Source organism: Staurois parvus, unplaced genomic scaffold, assembly GCF_062004578.1.
Source record: "Staurois parvus isolate SC_StPar_1 unplaced genomic scaffold, SC_StPar_1.0 ptg000387l, whole genome shotgun sequence".
Taxonomy (NCBI): domain Eukaryota; kingdom Metazoa; phylum Chordata; class Amphibia; order Anura; family Ranidae; genus Staurois; species Staurois parvus.
Genome location: NW_028318183.1, coordinates 9,909,647 through 9,930,095, shown reverse-complemented (window position 1 = coordinate 9,930,095; position 20,449 = coordinate 9,909,647). Strand labels below are relative to the sequence as shown.

At 43.6% G+C, this 20,449-nt stretch overlaps 1 protein-coding gene and 1 long non-coding RNA gene across 2 annotated transcripts in view; one reads left to right on the top strand and one right to left on the bottom strand.

The window, feature by feature from the left end:
- The window catches only part of LOC149455877 (uncharacterized), a 28,412-nt gene extending 14,163 nt beyond the window's left edge, over positions 1-14,249 (bottom strand). The window contains exon 1 of the long non-coding RNA XR_016314027.1: positions 14,098-14,249. This is a non-coding gene — a long non-coding RNA (uncharacterized LOC149455877). The remainder of the gene's footprint in view (positions 1-14,097) is intronic.
- SLC7A1 (solute carrier family 7 member 1) overlaps positions 14,175-20,449 on the top strand; it is an 83,515-nt gene continuing 77,240 nt past the window's right edge. Inside the window, exon 1 of the mRNA XM_089685847.1 lies at positions 14,175-14,388. The gene's annotated coding sequence lies outside the window, so the exon portion shown is untranslated. The remainder of the gene's footprint in view (positions 14,389-20,449) is intronic.

Below are 20,449 nucleotides of genomic sequence, written 5' to 3'. Positions count from 1 at the left end.
CTCCAATCAGTGTGATGATATTGGATGTGTTGCTGACAGCTGTCCTGCCCTAAAAAACACACACCTGTTTTGGGTTTACTGGATTCAAGAAGCACTGTCTGATGTGAACCATGCCTCGCAGAAAAGAGCTCTCAGAAGACCTACGATCAAGAATTGTTGACTTTCATGAAGCTGGAAAGGGTTACAAAAGTATCTCCAAAAGCCTTGATGTTCATGTGTCCACGGTAAGACAGACTGTCTACAAATGGAGAAAGTTTAGTACTGTTGCTACTCTCCCTGGGCACGGTCGTCCTGTAAAAATGACTGAAAGAGCACAGCGCAGAATGCTGCATGAGGTAAAGAAGAATCCCAGAGTGTCAGCTAAAGACCTACAGAAATCTCTGGCACATGCTAACATTTTTGTTGACACATCTACAATAAGGAAAACATTAAACAAGAATGGAGTACATGGGAGGACACCACGGAGGAAGCCATTGCTGTCCAAAAAGAATATTGCAGCACGTTTGAAGTTTGCAAAAGAGCACCTGGATGTTCCACAGCACTACTGGCAAAATATACTGTGGACAGATGAAACCAAGATTGAGTTGTTTGGGAAGAACACACAACACTATGTGTGGAGAAAAAAAGGCACAGCACACCAACATCAAAACCTCATCCCCACTGTAAAGCATGGCGGAGGGAGCATCATGGTTTGGGGCTGCTTTGCTGCCTCAGGGCCTGGACGCATTGTTATCATTGATGGGAAAATGAATTCCAGGGTTTATTAAGACATTTTGCAGGAAAACGTACGACCATCTGTCCGCCAACTGAAGCTCCGCAGAGGATGGGTGATGCAACAGGACAATGACCCAAAGCATACAAGTAACTCAACAAAACAATGGCTGCAACAGCACAGAATACGCCTTCTGGAGTGGCCCAGTCAGAGTCCTGACCTCAACCCGATTGAAATGCTGTGGCATGACCTTAAGAGAGCGTTTCACACCAGACATCCCAAGAATATTGCTACACTGAAACAGTTTTGTGAAGAGGAGTGGTCCAAAATGACTCCAGATCGTTGTGCAGGTCTGATCTGCAACTACAGGCAACGTTTGGTTGAGGTTATTGCTGCCAAAGGAGGGTCAACCAGTTATTAAGTCCAAAGGTTCACATACTTTTTCCTTCCTGCGCTGTGAATGTTTACATGTTATGTGCAATTAAACCATGGCAACATCTAATGTTTGTGTAGTATTATGTTCAGCAGACTGTGTTCTTCTATTGTTGTGACTTAGATGACGTTCAGAGCACATTTTATGCCCAATTCATGCAAAACTCCACGTACTCCCAAGGGGTTCACATACTTTTTCTTGCAACTGTATAAGAGAACACACTGGATAATATTGTAAACTTTATTTAAATATGGAGGAGATAGGAATAAAGAATTTTTTTTCTGTATTTAAAAGAATAACATTTTTTTTTTACTCAAAAAATGTAGACACAGAAAAGGGAAATTCTGATAAATAAAATACTGTGTGGAAGGCATGAAAGATAGACGAAAACATACCATTATATTATAGAAGTATAGGTACAAGGTTCATTCAATATTAGGCAAGCTAAAAGCTGGGTGCCAAAAAGGAACAAAAAGAAGAAAAAGTAAGAAGAAAGAGGGGAAGAAATGGTATTTCTGTAATTCCCCCATCTTCATAATATGGTTAAGTTAACCTCCCTCTGATTATGTCCATATTTCTGTGCTCAAAGCAGTACATTTGTTTGCATGGAAATATGTTGTTTTTTTATTGTAGGCCTGTAATTCTTAGGAATAACTCACTGAAATCTGTCTGAACAAGAGTCTAGTAAACATCTCGGGTATGATAAATTTGAAACACGAAATCATAAATTATAATATAATAATCATAAAAAAATAATAATATAATAATAATAAATGTAATTCAATAATATAATCAAACCAAAAACACTGAAATTTGAAATATAGCGCCAAGTTCGCACATCACTGAGCTTAGTTGCAAAATCGTTTTCAGTGTCTGATAACGAATTTCCCCCACGAATCATTATCATTCAATTCTGCAAGTGGTTCTAATTTACTATCGCTGTTCTCTATCTGGTCTAAAACCGCTTTTGATCTAAAGGGACGCTTTTTGGACGCCATGGACGTTTCTCAGTTTCCAGGCAGAAAGAACAGTAAAAACGCAAGCAAAGCACAGGATAAAGCACTAGGGACAATATGTATGTGAAATGCTTTGATACAGTAATGTTTTACTATGTGATTTTAGTGTATTGAGTGAATGTCACATTTTTAAATTTTTTAATTTCCCGCCGGTTCCATCCCCCGTACGTCTCGACGCTCGCAGGGAACGGAACCCGGTAGACAAATGCTGGCATCGGCCGGAGGACATTGCTGGGGACGCTGCAGGGGGGACAACGCGGGAGCGCAGGACAAGGTAAGTGCTGGAGGGAATCCTTGAGCAACGCTGCAGTGTAATCCTGAGTGTAGCTCAGGTACTGAAAGTTAACCCCGAGCTACACTCAGGAATACCGCCAGGGGGGTTAATGCAGGCCATAGACGGGCCGAATTGTCGGCCGATAAACGAAAAATCGGTCGGTGCCATTGTCGATGCTGCCACCAATGTCCACGAAAAACGGCCGACGGGCTGGCACCACTAACGGCGTGAATATCAGCCGATTTTTCATGCGAACAAAAATTCGCCCGATAACCGACCCATCTATGGCCTGCATAGGTAAACCAGTCCTTGATACTGAAAATGAAAGTTGTCCTCCAAAGCCTAGGAATCACGGCTCACCTGCAGATAAAACAAAGCAGAGCAGACCCTTTTTACTGTCACAGCTGAGCCATGGTGAACATTCCCGTTATCTGGTGGCATAGTTTTAGATTGGTGTTACAGCAAAATCTGATAGGAGGGCAGGACCACCAGATATGTAGCATGGTGCCAGCAATGATCATAAATTGAGGGAAATGTAGCGCTTACCCCCACAGGAACCACTGTTGATAATGAGTTCCCTGTTCTACCACAACTGTTTAAGCTGCTCAGTCCCCGCAGACAGACGTGAGTGACTTAACCTCCCTAGCGGTCTGATTATGTCCATATTTCTGTGCTGAAAGCAGTACATTTTTTTGCATGGAAATATGTATTTTTTTTTGTTATTGTAGGCCTGTCATTTTTAGGAATAACTCACTGAAATCTGTCCAAACAAGAGTCTAGTACACATTCCGGGTAGGATAAAACTTGAAACACAAAATCATAAATGATAATCTAATAAATAATCATCAAAATAATAATATATTAATAATAAATTGAATTCAATAATATAATCAAACCAAAAACACTGAAATTTGAAATCTAGCGCCAAGTTCGCACATCGCTGAGCAAAGTTGCAAAATCGTTTTCAGTGTCTGATGACGAATTTCCCCACAAATCATTATCACTCAATTCTGCAAGTGGTTCTGATTTACTATCGCTGTTCTCTAGTCGGTCTAAAACCGCTTTTGACCTAAAGGACGTTTTTTGGACGCCATGGACTTTTCTAAGTTTCCAGGCAGAAAGAACAGTCAAAATGCAGGCAGGGCACAGGACAAAGTACTAGGGACAAAATGTATGTGAAATGGTTTGATACAGTAATGTTTTACTATGTCAAATTCATTTCTAAGAAAATGACAATTTACATTTGCCGCCGTTCCGGCCCCCTTACGTCCCGACGCTCGCAGGGACCGGAACACGGAAACCAGATGCCGGCATCGGCCAGAGATGGCCGGGGACGCTGCAGGGGACACATCGGGGGAGCGAAGGACAAGGTAAGTGCTGCAGGGAATCCCTGAGCAACGTCGCATGGTAAGCCCGAGTGTAGCTCGGGGTTACCGCTTTTGGTACTGAAACTTTACCCCGAGCTACACTCGAGAATACCGCCAGGGAGGTTAAACATTAATCTTCTACCACTACAAAGAAAATAGACCACAACCAACTTATAAATTAATAGTATGTATGTATTTTTAAAGGGTAAGCAATAATGGTGGAAGGAAACCGAAAATTCAGGATGCATTTGACCGAAAACTGAAACCAAAATTGGCAGTTTTTAAAGATAAATATTTTTTATATATCATTGTATTATATTCCACTTTTTCATTAATATTATGAATTTAAATGAATATGAATTTATTTTCAGCACCTTTTGGCTAATATGTTGCTTTCACACTGAGCAGTTTTTGCAGCGCGTTTGCGCTAAAAAAAGGGCATAAGAAAAGCGCAAGAAAAATGCATCCCTTTGAATTGTATGTCTTCACACTGGTTTGTTGCGCTTCCCTTGCAGTGTTTAAAATACTGCTTGCTGCATATTTGGTGCATATTTGGAAAGAAAAAAAACCCGCACCAAAAATGCACCTCCTCATTGAGGCCTGGTTCACACCAATGTGTTTTTTAGGGCTTTTTGCAGAAACGCACTACAGTCCATTCAACATGGTTTCCTGAAATGCATTGAAAATACTTTAAAAATGCATCAAAATTGCATATGGGTTGTAATTTTTATGCGTTTTTAATCGGCCCACCAACAAGTTGATAAAAAAAATACAAAAAAAACACAAAATGCATTAAAAAAGCATCAAAAAGGCGCATGTAAAAATGCACTGCAAAGGACAACACACAAACAGCATTGGTGTGAACCAGGTCTGAAAACCATTAAAAACGCTCTAAAAATGCATAAGAAATGTAACGTTTTTGATGCGTTTTTTGGTTTTTAACCTGCCCAGCAACAAGTTGACCAAAAAAAAAAAATGCCAAACGCATAAAAAAAACGTCAAAAATGCACATTCAAAAATGCAAATGGAACTGCAAAAAGCACGTATTGCATTTTGATGCTTTTTATAGTCACATATGACCTATGAAAAACTCACCTTACATGTGGTAAAATCATGCATTTACAGAGACCATTATTGGCACCTTTTTTCCTATCGGAAAAATGCCAATAACACTATTTTCGGCTGATACATTTCAGTATTGATAGAACAAATAAACAGGACAACAGGGTACAACACATTAACTAACCTGCAGGTTAGTGTCACCTAAGGTCATTAATTTATGCTGCAATAAGGCTAGGCCCTATTACACTAGTCCACGCAGTATCAGTAAGAATAGCATCAAACGTGAAAGCATGAATGGCATAAAGCAAACCTCACTGTAATTCTGTAAGGAGGGTGTAAGTGTTCCTGACAAAGGGTACACCTGGATGGGACTAAAAGTACCTAACGCCTAATAGTCAGTGTTGGCCAGATTTCACTGGTGCCCTTCTGTAGGTGGTGCACATGTAGCTGTCCCTTTAGGACTTTACATAAGAAATGGCTAATGGGCTGTTAAGAAAGGACCATCTTTATTGGCATTAACTCTAGGAAGTAAGCAATTAGGCTAGGTTGAGCTGCTCACCACTCCTGGTGTGCAACTGATCCAGTCCCATATGCTTTGCAGGCAATAATCCCAGAAGGCTCAGTCCTCACTGGCTAAAGAAACACACAGCAACAGGTGTCCCAGCTCTGGCCTAGGACATAGCGTCTTTTTTAGATTAGAACATAGAGCGTAGGGGGTAGAGAGTATGGCATAGAATGTAGAGTGTAGGCTGTAGAATGTAGAGGGTAGAGAGTATGGCATAGAATGTAGAGTGTAGGGTGTAGAACGTAGAGCATAGGGGGTAGAGACTATGGCATAGAATGTAGGCTGTAGAATGTAGAGCGTAGAGGGTAGATAGTATGGCACAGAATGTAGAGCATAGGCTGTAGAATGTAGAGTGTATGGGGTAGAGAGTACGGCATAGAATGTAGAGTGTAGACTTTTTTTTTTTTTTTATAGCGCAAAAAAATAAAAAATGCACAGGTGATAAAATACCACAGAAAGAAAGCTCAATTTGTGGGGAAAAAAGGTAAATTCAATTTGGGTGCAGGGTTGCTTGATCGCGCAATTGTCAGTTAAAGTAACACAGCACATTATCGCAAAAAAATGGCATGGTCAGGAATGGGGGTAAATCCCCAGCAGGGCAAGTGGTTTTTGCCTATAATATATACACCAGTATAGAGAGTAGGGTGTAGAGGCCAAGCAGTAGAGAGTAGGGTGTAGAATGTAGAGCATAGGGGGTAGAGAGTATGGCATAGAATGTAGAGCGTAGAGGGTAGAGAGTATGGCATAGAATGTAGAGTGCAGGCTGTAGAATGTAGAGAGTAGGGGGTAGAGAGTATGGCACAGAATGTAGAACATAGGCTGCAGAACGTAAAGCGTAGGGGGTAGAGAGTATGGCATAGAATGTAGAGCGTAGGCTACAGAACGTAGAGCGTAGGGGGTAAAGAGTATGGCATAGAATGTAGAGTGTAGGCTGTAGAATGTAGAGGGTAGAGAGTATGGCATAGAATGTAGAGCGTAGGGGGTAGAGAGTATGGCATAGAATGTAGAGAGTAGGGTGTAGAACATAGAGCGTAGGGGGTAGAGAGTATGGCATAGAATGTAGAGTGTAGGCTGTAGAATGTAGAGGGTAGAGAGTATGGCAAAGAATGTAGAGCGTAGGGGGTAGAGAGTATGGCATAGAATGTAGAGCGTAGGCTGTAGAGCGTAGGGGGTAGAGAGTATGCATAGAATGTAGAACGTAGGCTGTAGAATGTAGAGTGTAGGGGGTAGAGAGTATGGCATAGAATGTAGAGTGTAGGCTGTAGAATGTATAGCTTAGGGGGTAGAGTGTATGGAATAGAATGTAGAGCGTAGGCTGTAGAATGTACTGTATAGCGTAGGAGGTAGAGAGTATGGCATAGAATGTAGAGCGTAGGGGGTAGAGAGTATGGCATAGAATGTAGAGTGTAGGCTGTAGAATGTAGAGCGTAGGGGGTATAGAGTATGGCATAGAATGTAGAGCGTAGGAGGTAGAGAGTATGGCATAGAATGTAGAGCATAGGCTGTAGAATGTAGAGCGTAGGGGGTAGAGAGTATGGCATAGAATGTAGAGCGTAGGGGGTAGAGAGTATGGCATAGAATGTAGAGCGTAGGCTGTAGAATGTCTAGCGTAGGGGGTAGAGAGTATGGCATAGAATGTAGAGCGTAGGCTGTAGAATGTAGAGCGTAGGGGGTAGAGAGTATGCCATAGAATGTAGAGCGTAGGGGGTAGAGAGTATGGCATAAAATGTAGAGTGTAGGGGGTAAAGAGTATGGCATAAAATGTAGAGCATAGGGGGTAGAGAGTATGGAATATAATGTAGAGCATAGGCAGTAGAATGTAGAGCGTATGGGGTAGAAAGTATGGCATAGAATGTAGAGCGTAGGGGTAGAGAGTATGGCATAAAATGTAGAGCGTAGGGGGTAAAGAGTATGGCATAAAATGTAGAGCGTAGGGGGTAGAGAGTATGGCATAGAATGTAGAGCGTAGGGTGTACAGAGTATGGCATAGAATGTAGAGCGTAGGCTGTAGAATGTAGAGCGTAGGGGGTAGAGAGTATGCCATAGAATGTAGAGCGTAGGGGGTAGAGAGTATGGCATAAAATGTAGAGCGTAGGGGGTAAAGAGTATGGCATAAAATGTAGAGAGTGGGGGGTAGAGAGTATGGCATAAAATGTAGAGCATAGGCTGTAGAATGTAGAGCGTAGGGAGTAGAGAGTATGGCACAAAATGTAGAGCGTAGGCTGTAGAATGTAGAGCATAGGGAGTAGAGAGTATGGCATAGAATGTAGAGCGCAGGCTGTAGAATTTAGGGCATAGGGGGTAGAGATTATGGCATAGAATGTAGAGTGTAGGGTGTAGAATGTAGAGTAGGGGGTAGAGCATAAAGCGTAGGGGGTAGTGTGTAGAGCATAAGGAGTAGAGTGTAGAGTAGTGGTCTCCAAACTGCAGCCCGGGGGCCAGACGTGCCCCTTTGTTTGCCTTTATCTTGCCCTTGAGGCACTCTTCCACCAACTGACACCAATGATGGGGCACCATTCCCCCTACTGACACCATCAGTGGGGCACTCTTCTTCTCATCAATATCATCAATGTGACACTATTCCTCCCGTTAAAACCAATGATGGGGCACTGATGCCAGGACATTTTCTACTCCCACTGGTCATAGTCTGGCCCCCCTAAAACTTTAAGGACAGTAAACTGGACCTTTTGCTTAGATAGTTTGGAGATCCCTGGTGTACAGCATAGGGAGTAAAGTATAGGGAGTAGAGTGCAGACAGTAGAGTGTATAGAGTAAATCATAGGGAGTAGAGCATAGGAGTGTAGTGAAGGGTACAGAGCATTGGCGGTAGAGTTTAAGACAAAGGGCACAGAGTGTAGGGAGCAGTGTGTACAGAACTTAGGTGTCCGTTTATGACACAGAGAATAGCTGCGATTCAACGGATCTCAGCTATTCTCTGGTCATTCACAGTTTATGACACTCAGGAGATCATGTCAGCCCTTCTCTGGAGATCTGTGTTCTCCCTCCAGATTCTCCAGCCCAGAGCTGGAGAATCAGAGGGACCGAAAACTAAGCAGAGATAATTTACCTCTGCTTAGTAAACTGATCTTTTACTGTAATCTCGCGAGATTATAGTAAAATCAGCCGTTTTCCAGAGTTTGTAGACCGTTCTCCAGCGTTTGGAGACCGCTCTCCCTTCGTTCGGAGAACTGCTTCATAAACTGCATTCACAGGAGAACTGTGTTCTCCGAGAATGCCGGAGAACTGAGCAGCGATCTATTACTGCTGGTTCATAAACGGACACCTTAGTGTAGAGTATAAAGCATAGCATGCAGAGAAGAGAGCATGGGGAGCAGAGAGTAGAAAGTAGGGCACATGGCGCAGGCAGTAGAATGGAGTGTGCAGGAAGTATAGGGAGTGGAGCGTAGGAAGTATGGTGTGGGGAGTAGAGAGTAGAGTGTCATAAAACAAACAAGGAGCATAAGGGGAGAGCACAGAGCAACTTGTAGGTAGCAAAGCAGGTAGTAAAGGAGTAGTGTGTAGGAAATAGGGCATAGGGAGCAGAGCGTAAGAAGTGGAGTGTAGGGCATGAGAAGTGGGGTGTAGAGAGTAGAGTGTAAGGCACAGAACATAGGGAGCATAAAGAGATGAGTGTGGGGCATAGAAAGTATCGTGTAGAGTATACAGCAGAGAGCATAGGGAGCAAAGTGTAGTGCACATGGAACAGATAATAGGGAGCAGAGCGTAGTGTGCAGGGCATAGAACATGGGAAGCAGAGTGTTGGGAGCAGAGTGTAGGGAGTAGAGAGCGTGGGATGTAGGTAGCGGAGCATAGATTGTAAGCTCGAATGAGCAGGGCCCTCGAACCCCTCCTGTTTTGCATTGTATTGGTATTGTTCTGTCACATGTTCTGTCCCCCTTTGTAATGTACAGCGCTGAGCGAACTATTGGCGCTTTATAAATACTGTATAATAATAATAATAATAATAATGGGATGTAGGTAGCGGAGCGTGGGAAGTAGGGAGCGGAGTGTAGGAAGTAGGGAGCGGAGTGTGGGATGTAGGAAGCAGAGTGCAGAAAGTAGGGAGCGGAGTGAAGGATGTAGGGAGCGGATAGAGGAAGTAGGAAGCAGATGAAGTAGGGAGTAGATGAAGTAGGGAGTGGATGAAGTAGGGAGCGGAGTGTAGGAAGCAGTGTAGTAAGCGAAGTGTAGGAAGTAGGGAGCGGAGTGAAGGATGTAGGGAGCGGATGGAGGAAGTAGGGAGCAGATGGAGGAAGTAGGGAGTGGAGTGCAGGATGTAGGGAGCAGGGAATATGAAGCGGAGTGTATGAAGTAGGTAATGGAGTGTAGGATGTAGAGAGCGGAGTGGAGTATATAGGTAGCCGAGTGTAGGGAGTTGAGTATATAGGGAGCCGAGTGTAGGATGTAGAGAGTGGAGTATATAGGGAGCCGAGTGTAGGATGTAGAGAATTGAGTGTAGGATGTAGAAAGTAGGGAGCAGCGTTTAGGATGTAGAGAGTAGGGAGTAGAGTATATAGGTAGCAAGAGTGTGCAGAGCGGAGCATAGGATGTAGAGAGTAGGGAGCGAAGTATATAGAGAGCCGAGTGTAGGATGTGGAGAGTAGGGAGCGGAGTATATAAGGAGCAGAGTGTAGGGTGTGGAGAGTAGGGAGCAGAGTATATAGGGAGCCAAGTGTAGGGAGCAGAGTATATAGGGAGCCGAGTGTAGGATGTGGAGAGTAGGGAGCCGAGTATATAGGGAGCTGTGTAGAATGTGAAGAGTAGGGAGCGGAGTATATAAGGAGCGTATATAGGATGTGGAGAGTAGGGAGCGGAATGTAGGATGTGGAGAGTAGGGAGCCGAGTATATGGAGCTGACTATATAAGGAGCGGTGTAGGATGTGAAGAGTAGGGAGCGGAGTATATAAGAAGCGGAGTGTAGGGAGCGGAGTGTAGGATTTGGAGAGTAGGGAGTGAAGTGTAGGATGTGGAGAGTGCAGGACTTCTCCCATCCTCTGGAACTCTCTACCCCAATCCATCAGACTGTCACCTACCCTCCTCACCATCAGGCACACCCTGAAAACCCAACTCTTCAGGGAAGCCTACCCCACCCTCACCTAACAGCCGATCTCCTCCACCACTCAATTTCCCACAGCCACTTCCTCCTGTACCACTATCCCCTCCCTCCTAGATTGTAAGCTCGAAAGAGCAGGGCCCTCGAACCCCTCGTGTATTGTTTTGTTACTGTATTGTCTCATGTACTGTCCCCCACTATAATGTACAGCGCTGAGCAAACCTTTTGGCGCTATATAAATACTGTATAATAATAGCAATATATGGAGTGAAGTGTAGGATGTGGAGAGTAGGGAGCGGAGTGTAGGATGTGGAGAGTGTAACGGAACCGGACCCCAGACCGCACTTCGGTATTTTCCGTTATACTGCAGCTTCTCTATCCGAACACCATCCACGGACCACACCCGCTGATCATGCAGTAAATAAGACAGCACCCGACTCTTCTTAGGACAGGAAGTCAACTCCTTTATTTTTACACAAAACACAATATATATACACAGGGAGGGGAAACACAACCAGGAAGAGGAAACATCATCAGCCCACCCCATCAGTGGGAAAGGCTACAGGAAATACATCATCAGCCTGCCCCATCAGTGGGAAGGGCTACAGGAAACCCCCACTACCCAACCAAGACACAGAACAATGGGATGCAGCACATGGCAAAGGACAATGGACAGCCACTTGGCAGGGAACAAAGGACAACACATCAATACACAATAGACATTCACATCCACACCCTGTACCCCTTAACAGGCACAGGGTGGTTAAACATAAGAATTTGGGAAGATGATACAGGGGTCCCCCCACCCTCAAACATCACTCCCATCACAGAGAGTAGGGAGCAGAGTGTAGGATGTGGAGAGTAGGGAGCCAAGTGTAGAATGTGGAGAATAGGGAGTGGTGTATAAAGGTAGCTGAGTGTAGGATGTGGAGAGTAGGGAGCGTAGTATATAAGGAGCGGAGAGTAGGATGTGGAGAGTAGGGAGTGGAGTATATAGGGAATGGAGAGTAGGGAGCGGAGTATATAGGGAGCCGAGTGTAGGATGCAGAGAGTAGGGAGCGGAGTATACAGGTGAAACTCGAAAAATTTGAATATTGTGCAAAAGTTCATTTATTTCAGTAATGCAACTTAAAAGGTGAAACTAATATATGAGATAGACTCATTACATGCAAAGCAAGATAGTTCAAGCCGTGATTTGTCATAATTGTGATGATTATGGCTTACAGCTCATGAAAACCCCAAATCCACAATCTCAGAAAATTAGAATATTACATGCAATCAATAAAACAAGGATTATACATAGAATATCGGACCTCTGAAAAGTATAAGCTGCATATGTACTCAGTACTTGGTTTGGGCCCCTTTTGCAGCAATTACTGCCTCGATATGGCGTGGCATGGAAGCTATCAGCCTGTGGCACTGCTGAGGTGTTATGGAAGACCGGGATGCTTCATTAGCGGCCTTCAGCTCTTCTGCATTGTTCGGTTTCATGTCTCTCATCTTTCTCTTGGCAATGCCCCACAGATTCTCTATGGGGTTCAGGTCAGGCGAGTTTGCTGGCAAATCAAGCACAGTAATCCCACGGTCATTGAACCAGGTTTTGGTGCTTTTGGCAGTGTGGGCAGGTGCCAAGTCCTGCTGGAAAATGAAGTCAGCATCCCCATAAAGCTCGTCTGCGGAAGGAAGCATGAAGTGCTCCAAAATCTCCTGGTAGACGGCTGCGCTGACCCTGGACTTAATGAAACACAGTGGACCAACACCAGCAGATGACATGGCTCCCCAAATCAACACAGACTGTGGAAACTTCACACTAGACTTCAAGCATCTTGCCGTGTGTGCCTCTCCATTCTTCCTCCATACTCTGGGTCCTTGGTTTCTAAATGAGATGCAAAAGTTGCTCTCATCAGAAAAGAGGACTTTGGACCACTGAGCAACAGACCAGGTCTGTTTTTCTTTAGCCCAGGTAAGATGCTTCTGACATTGTTTGTTGTTCAGTAGCAGTTTGACAAGAGGAATACGACATTTGCAGCCCATGTCCAGGATCCGTCTGTGTGTGGTGGCTCTTGATGCACTGACTCCAGCCTCAGTCCACACCTTGTGAAAGTCCCCAACACTTTTGAATGGCCTTTTCCTGACAATCCTCTCCAGGCTGCGGTCATCCCTGCTGCTTGTACACCTTTTTCTTCCACACTTTTCCCTTCCACATAACTTTCTATTAATGTGCTTTGATACAGCACTTTGGGAACATCCAACTTCTTTTGCAATTACCTTTTGAGGCTTTCCCTCCTTATGGAGGGTGTCAATGATGGTTTTCTGCACAACTGTCAGGTCAGCAGTCTTTCCCATGATTGTGATTCCTACTGAACCAGACTGAGAGACCATTTAAAGGCTCAGGAACCCTTTGTAGGTGTTATGGCTTAATTAGCTGATTAGAGTGGGACACTTTGAGCCTAGAATATTGCACCTTTACACAATATTCTAATTTTCTGATATTGTGGATTTGGGTTTTCAGGAGCTGTAAGCCATAATCATCACAATTATGACAAATCAGGGCTTGAACTATCTTGCTTTGCATGTACTGAGTCTATCTCATATATTAGTTTCACCTTTTAAGTTGCATTACTGAAATAAATGAACTTTTGCATGATATTCTAATTTTTTGAGTTTCACCGATATAGGGAGCGGAGTGTAGGATGTGGAGAGTAGGGCACACTCGGGAAGAATGGGGTGTATAGTATTGGGGTGTATAGTATGGAGTGTATAGTATTGGGGGTGTATGGTATGGGGTGTATAGTATTGGGGGTGTATAGTACTGGGAATGTATAGCATTGGGGTGTATAGTACTGGGGGTGTATAGTATTGGGGGGTGTATAGTACTGGAGGTGTATAGCATTGGGGGTGTATAGCACTGGGGGTGTATAGTACTTGGGGTGTATAGTATTGGGGGTGTATAGCATTGGTGGTGTATAGTACTGGGGGGTATAGCATTGGGGGTGTATAGCACTGGGGGGGGGTATAGCACTGAGGGTGTATAGTACTGGGGGTGTATGGTACTGGAGGTGTATGGTACTGGGGGTGTATAGTACTGGAGGTGTATGGCACTGGGGGTGTATGGTACTGGGAGGTGTATGGTACTGGAGGTGTATAGTATTGGGGTGTATGGTACTGGAGGTGTATGGTACTGGAGGTGTATAGTATTGGGGCGTATGGTACTGGAGGTGTATGGTACTGGAGGTGTATAGTATTGGGGCGTATGGTACTGGAGGTGTATGGTACTGGAGGTGTATAGTATTGGGGCGTATGGTACTGGAGGTGTATGGTACTGGAGGTGTATAGTATTGGGGTGTATGGTACTGGAGGTGTATGGTACTGGAGGTGTATAGTATTGGGGCGTATGGTACTGGAGGTGTATGGTACTGGGAGGTGTATGGTACTGGGGGTGTATAGAACTGAGGGTGTATAGCATTGGGGTGGTATAGTACTGGGGGGTGTATAGCATTGGGGTGGTATAGTATTGGGGTGTAGAAGGGAAGGCCGGTGCAGTGTGAATGGGGCCCGTGTACACGTCTCTCTGTACGGCCATCGTCTCACACACGGCTCCCCTCCATGGCTCACAGTATTCTGTATTCTCGCTCCATCCCTCTGAGTCACGTCTGCCCGGAGGACCCGGATGTCCGTCACACGAGCCGGCCATGACCCCAGTGTTCTGCACACCCGGCGGGTGTTCTCGGCGCCCACTAACCCCTCATTCCCTGCCACACACAGCCATGCTCCGTACCTCGGACCAATGACAGGGATCAGGAGAAGGAGGGAGGAAGAGTGAGGAGGAGCCTGAGATAAACAGAGACACGCTGTTCACTCCTCACTACAACCGACCTTGTGTGCCGGGAGAAGAGAGCGGGACGTGTGAGTATTCCACCTTCCACCATAGGACGGGCCTGGGGGCGGACAGCCGGCACAGTGTACCCCGGAGGCGCCATATGTCGGTGTCCGGTATGTACCGGGAGGGCTCGCTGTGTCTGGAGGGGACCATGGCCGGGTTCTATCACACACTGAGGAGGAGGAGCGGCTCCTAGTGATGGATGGACCCGGAGCACATGGCTCTTGTATGGCAGCGGTTGTGCCGGGTGCTGGAGTCTCCGTGCTGGGACTGTACAGTCAGTTGGGTGTGTCCCGCCCGGCGATACTATCAGCGGTGAGGGCCATTGATTGCCGATATTCCCGCACTATTTTAGATGATGCAATATAGAGCCGGAGCCCCGCCCACCATCCTGCCCCCCGAGACTTGCTATGTGTTCTAGCCGGAGAGACACGTGCCGGTATTCCTGGGCACAGCAGGCTTCTATCTCCCGCACCGCCCACCTACACCTGAGGGGGCGCTCCCGGGCTCTACCTGGGACACCACACCATCCCAGTGGATTCAGGATGAGACTTCCCTGGGAGACGTGCCCCCCCCCCCATTACTGGCTCCTTTGTGGAAGGAAGGGGCTGGAATATGTCAGTATACCTGAGCAATGCTGATTGGACACACGTCATCCTGGTGACAGCTGTGCCTCCTAGTAATCAGGATATACTAGGCGGGATTCCTTCATCTGCACGTGTTTGTGGACTGGGAATCTATTGGATATCTGTCTGCCCCGGATGTAGGGATCTCTATTAGATTGGCCAGCTTAGGCCCCCTTCACACGGAATGCATGCTTTACAATGTTTCTGCTGCCTTTTATAGGACATGTGACTCCAACAATGTAACGCAGGCCTGTTCTTCATGCATTGTGCCACGTTCTTCATGGGGGGGGGGGGGTTTGGATCATTGGAGGACAGGCAGACTGTTCTCCCAGCACTGCCAGAAAATTGACCATTCTAGGAAGGATGTGCTCTCATGCCTAGCGTGGTCAGTTTTCACTTGGAACGCAGAGGGACTGGCCAGGAACACCAGGGATTTCACACAAAGGAAGCAATACAATGATCATGCCTAGCATGGTCAGTTTTTCATTGGAAAGCAGAGGGACTGGCCAGGAACACCAGGGATTTCACACAAAAGAAACAATACAAAGATCATGCCTAGTGTGGTCAGTTTTTCATTGGAAAGCAGAGGGACTGGCCAGGGATTTCACACAAATGAAGCAATACAAAGAGAACATGATATGTTTTCATACGGACGTGGTACAGAATAAACGTCAGGAATATGAAATGTTGGGGTGACATACACTTTAAGTCCCGGGATTTTTATTATTATTCGGTTCCTTATGGTGCTTTCATACCGGCCTGCTGCGTTTCAGCCGCATTGCACTGTACAGGCAGTTTTTGTTCAGTGTTGGCTGCACTTATCCCATAGACTTCTATTATGTCCCACTATTTTCTGAAAGCACACCAAAGGTCCGCCATCATTAGTAGGGGCAAGTCAAAGTTCGTTTTCAACCACAGTGAAGAGCAAATTTGAAGAAGCAGGATAGAAAATTCTTCTCGAATGTACAAGGTTTTTGTTCGGTGAAGTCCATTCATTCCAAAATTGAATGCTTAAAGCAAACTACATCTTGAACTTCTACACGTGTTCTGAGAATATTTATACAAATTTTGTTAAGAATGTTTACACAAATGTTCATTAAAATTCCTACGAATGCATAACCAGCTTTACTCCAGCATTTTGGGTTTCTCTGCAGCTTGCATATTGGGGACTGTGGTCACTGGGACAGCTAGAGAGGGTGAATCCCTCCAGCAAGGCACAGACAATAAAAACTGACAGGGGTTATAACTCTCTCTCTATCCAGTGAGAGTTTTGGATTCATGCACCATATCCCCCTTGGTGGTTCCAACTTTTAGTGCCCTGTAATACTGTTGCGATTTGCAAATTGAAATAGCTTCTAGTGAATGTCAGTGTCTTAACGTGCGATTTGCTGCAGCACAATTTAGTAGTAGTTCTTGCATTACTTTTTCTGCAGTTTTGTTGCCATTTCACATACATAGAATACAATGCAAATTGCAAGAAATCGTTGAAAATCTTCACAAGTAGCAATACAGTCTTCAGAAATTGCACACGATTTTAAATCTCAGCAGTGTGACTGGTGACTTATGGAACACGGCAAGCACTACCAGGACATGCTAGGACTTGCAGTCCTTCAAGAGTTAAAATGAACTAGTCCTGCATTCTTCCTAGGGCCTGTTCATACTATATAGGGGTGCAGTAATGCATGTGATATCATTTTTTGTGATGTGCTATGTTCTGCCATAAAGCATTACTTTACCGAGAATTAACCAAGCATGCAAAAGCTGAAGTGAAAAACAAAAAACAAAGCATACAACTGTCATGGAGCTATATGGGTGGCTCAGGCCCCTTGCACACTAGCATCAAAACACATTCAGAATTCAGACACCTGTAAACGGACATATTCTTATTACACATCTTATCTGATCCTGGAAAGACTTGCATCCAAATACGTACAAGCTTGCGCTCATGCACACTAGGCTTTAGTAGGACATGTTCACAAAAGCAGGAAAAATAATGGTTTCCAGTGCTTAACCCCTTCACACCTAAGGGTAAAACAAATCTAAATGCCTACTCACAATTCTGCAACATTGACATGTGTTACCGTACATATCATCACAACTACTGTGCACATCCAGGTGGATTATACCTTGATTTTTTTCAGGAATAATTGGGCTTTCATTTGGTGTTAATGGTAATTGATATCTCCTGATTTTTTTTTTATTATCAAAGGAAACTGGCCCAAAATAGTAAAAAAATATTTTTTTTTTATTTAGCTGTGTGTTTCTTGTTACTACCATAATGTACCACCAAAGCGCAACCCAAAATAAATTCTCCAGCTCTTGACGATCGCAGTGATACCCAGGGGCGGACTGACAACTCATGGGGCCCCCGGGCAACGGGATCATGGGGCCCCTGTGTCCTTGCCCAAGCTCAAAAAAGCCTATGAAAAAGGTACCAGGGGCATCTCATGGGGCCCCCTACTGACCTCGGGCAATGCCCAAGTTTCCAAATGGTCAGTCCGCCCCTGGCGATACCATCGATGTGTATGTTATTTGTTGTTTGTACCCGTAGTACAGCCCAGAAACAATAGTGCACATTTTGTTTTTGTCTTTTTTTTTTTTTTTTTTTTTTTAAACCTAAAACACACTGACACTAACTGACACCAATTTTTTTTTTTTTTTAAATCCTGACCTTGACCCAAACACTAACCCTGGCACTGAACTAGATCAAACCTTGATCTAGGTATTTTTATTTGTTCTTTTATTTTTTAATATTTATCTTTTTTTTTTTCTTTTACTTTTTTTAACATTTTTTTTTTCTCTCTATGCCAGGAGTTAGAGAGATACAATGTATCTCTCTTCTCCATTCATAGAGAGAGGAAAAAAACAAGGGGGCTGGGCTGTACAGTGACTGATCACTGGGATTGCCAATCAGAGGCTATCGCAGCAATCATGTGACCCGGAATCGGGGGTCCTGATCGTTAGAACGAGACCCAGGGCTCTTAGTGACACCACGGTCTCTGTGCTGGGAGTGCGCCGAGGGATGCACTCCCAGCCCAAAGACGCAAATATGCGGCCCCACGGAAAAAAGCCCAGTTCCGTGAGGCCACATATTTGTGTGACGTTGGCGTCAAGGGGTTACGATAGGTTCACACTATTGCGGGTTTCTGCTGACACATCAGCCTATTCATTTGAATGGGCTGCTTTTCCTGCCTTTCACTCAGGAAAAAGGTTCCTGCAACATCTTGAGAACACAGCAGGCAGGAAATCGCATGGTACTTTTGCACTATGTGTTTTTTTTTTTTTCCTGCAGTTCCTGCACTTGCGAACGTGCTGCGTTTTTACATGCATGAAGGTGTCATTAAGAGTGAATGGCAGCCCTGCACGTTTTGGTTGTGGGTGGTTATATGCAGTAACAGCTGTGATACCCTCAATAGTGTGAACCTAGCCTTACAGGAAAAGGCAATGTGTGCTCTCCATCCAGATTCAGGAAAAGTCATCAGATGGGAGCCCGTTGATGCAGATTATTTATTTAAAAGCATTGATTGTGATAAATAAAATAGTGCAGGCTATACGAGAAAACTCTGTAATACCGCTGTGCTTTTATATTACAGTCCATTCCCCCTCCCCTGGCTCTTGAGTGTATCACCGTGTATTAGTCCTCATGCACACGCAACGTTTATACAGCTGCTGTTTTTGACGGTTTTTATTCTACAGCCAGTAAACCCCCCAGCATGTTATCCTATGTGTCCATGCACACATAGACTGAAATCCATGTTTTTTTGGCAGGGATGTTTTTCGGCTGGAAAAAACCCAGAACTAGTGGCTTTCTAGAGGCATTTGTTTAGCTGTAAAAACGCTCGACCGCTGAAAAACACAGCAAGTTGCAGCAAACCAGCATTTTTGGACTTTTTTTGACTGGAAAAAAACTCTAAAAAACTTGAAAAACCAACACTAATACAAAAACGCTGAAAAACTCATTTTGTTAACACAGCCAATGTTACCAGCATTATTAAAATGCCCAGTGTGGATGGAGCCTATCTATATCTATCTATATCTATCTATATCTATCTATATCTATCTATCTATATCTATCTATATCTATCTATCTATATCTATCTATCTATCTATATCTATCTATCTATCTATCTATCTATCTATCTATCTATCTATCTATCTATCTATCTATCTATCCATCCATCCAATCTTATTTTATCTTATCTTAACTATCCTATCTTAACTATCCTATCTTATCTATCCTATCTATCTTATCTATCTTATCTATCTTATCTATCCTATCTATCCTATCTATCCTATCTATCCTATCTATCCTATCTATCCTATCTATCCTATCTATCCTATCTATCCTATCTATCTTATCTATCTTATCTATCTTATCTATCTTATCTATCTTATCTATCCTATCTATCCTATCTATCCTATCTATCCTATCTATCCTATCTATCCTATCTATCCTATCTATCCTATCTATCCTATCTATCCTATCTATCCTATCTATCCTATCTATCCTATCTATCCTATCTATCCTATCTATCCTATCTATCCTATCTATCCTATCTATCTTATCTATCTTATCTATCTTATCTATCTTATCTATCTTATCTATCTTATCTATCCTATCTTATCTATCCTATCTCGAAAGAGCAGGGCCCTTGATCCCCTCATGTTTTGCATTGTATTGGTATTGTTCTGTCACATGTTCTGTCTCCCTTTGTAATGTACAGCGCTGAGCGAACTATTGGCGCTTTATAAATACTGTATAATAATAATAATAATAATAATCTTATCTATCCTATCTTATCTTATCTATCCTATCTTATCTTATCTATCCTATCTTATCTATCCTATCTTATCTATCCTATCTTATCTATCTTATCTTATCTATCCTATCTTATCTATCCTATCTTATCTATCCTATCTTATCTATCCTATCTTATCTATCCTATCTTATCTATCCTATCTTATCTATCCTATCTTATCTATCCTATCTTATCTATCCTATCTTATCTATCCTATCTTATCTATCCTATCTTATCTATCCTATCTTATCTATCCTATCGTATCTATCCTATCGTATCTATCCTATCTTATCTATCCTATCGTATCTATCCTATCGTATCTATCCTATCGTATCTATCTATCCATCCATCCAATCTTTTTTTATCTTATCTATCTTATCTATCTTATCTATCTTATCTATCCTATCTTATCTATCCTATCTCGAAAGAGTAGGGCCCTTGATCCCCTCATGTTTTGCATTGTATTGGTATTGTTCTGTCACATGTTCTGTCTCCCTTTGTAATGTACAGCGCTGAGCGAACTATTGGCGCTTTATAAATACTGTATAATAATAATAATAATAATCTTATCTATCCTATCTTATCTATCCTATCTTATCTATCCTATCTTATCTATCCTATCGTATCTATCCTATCGTATCTATCCTATCGTATCTATCCTA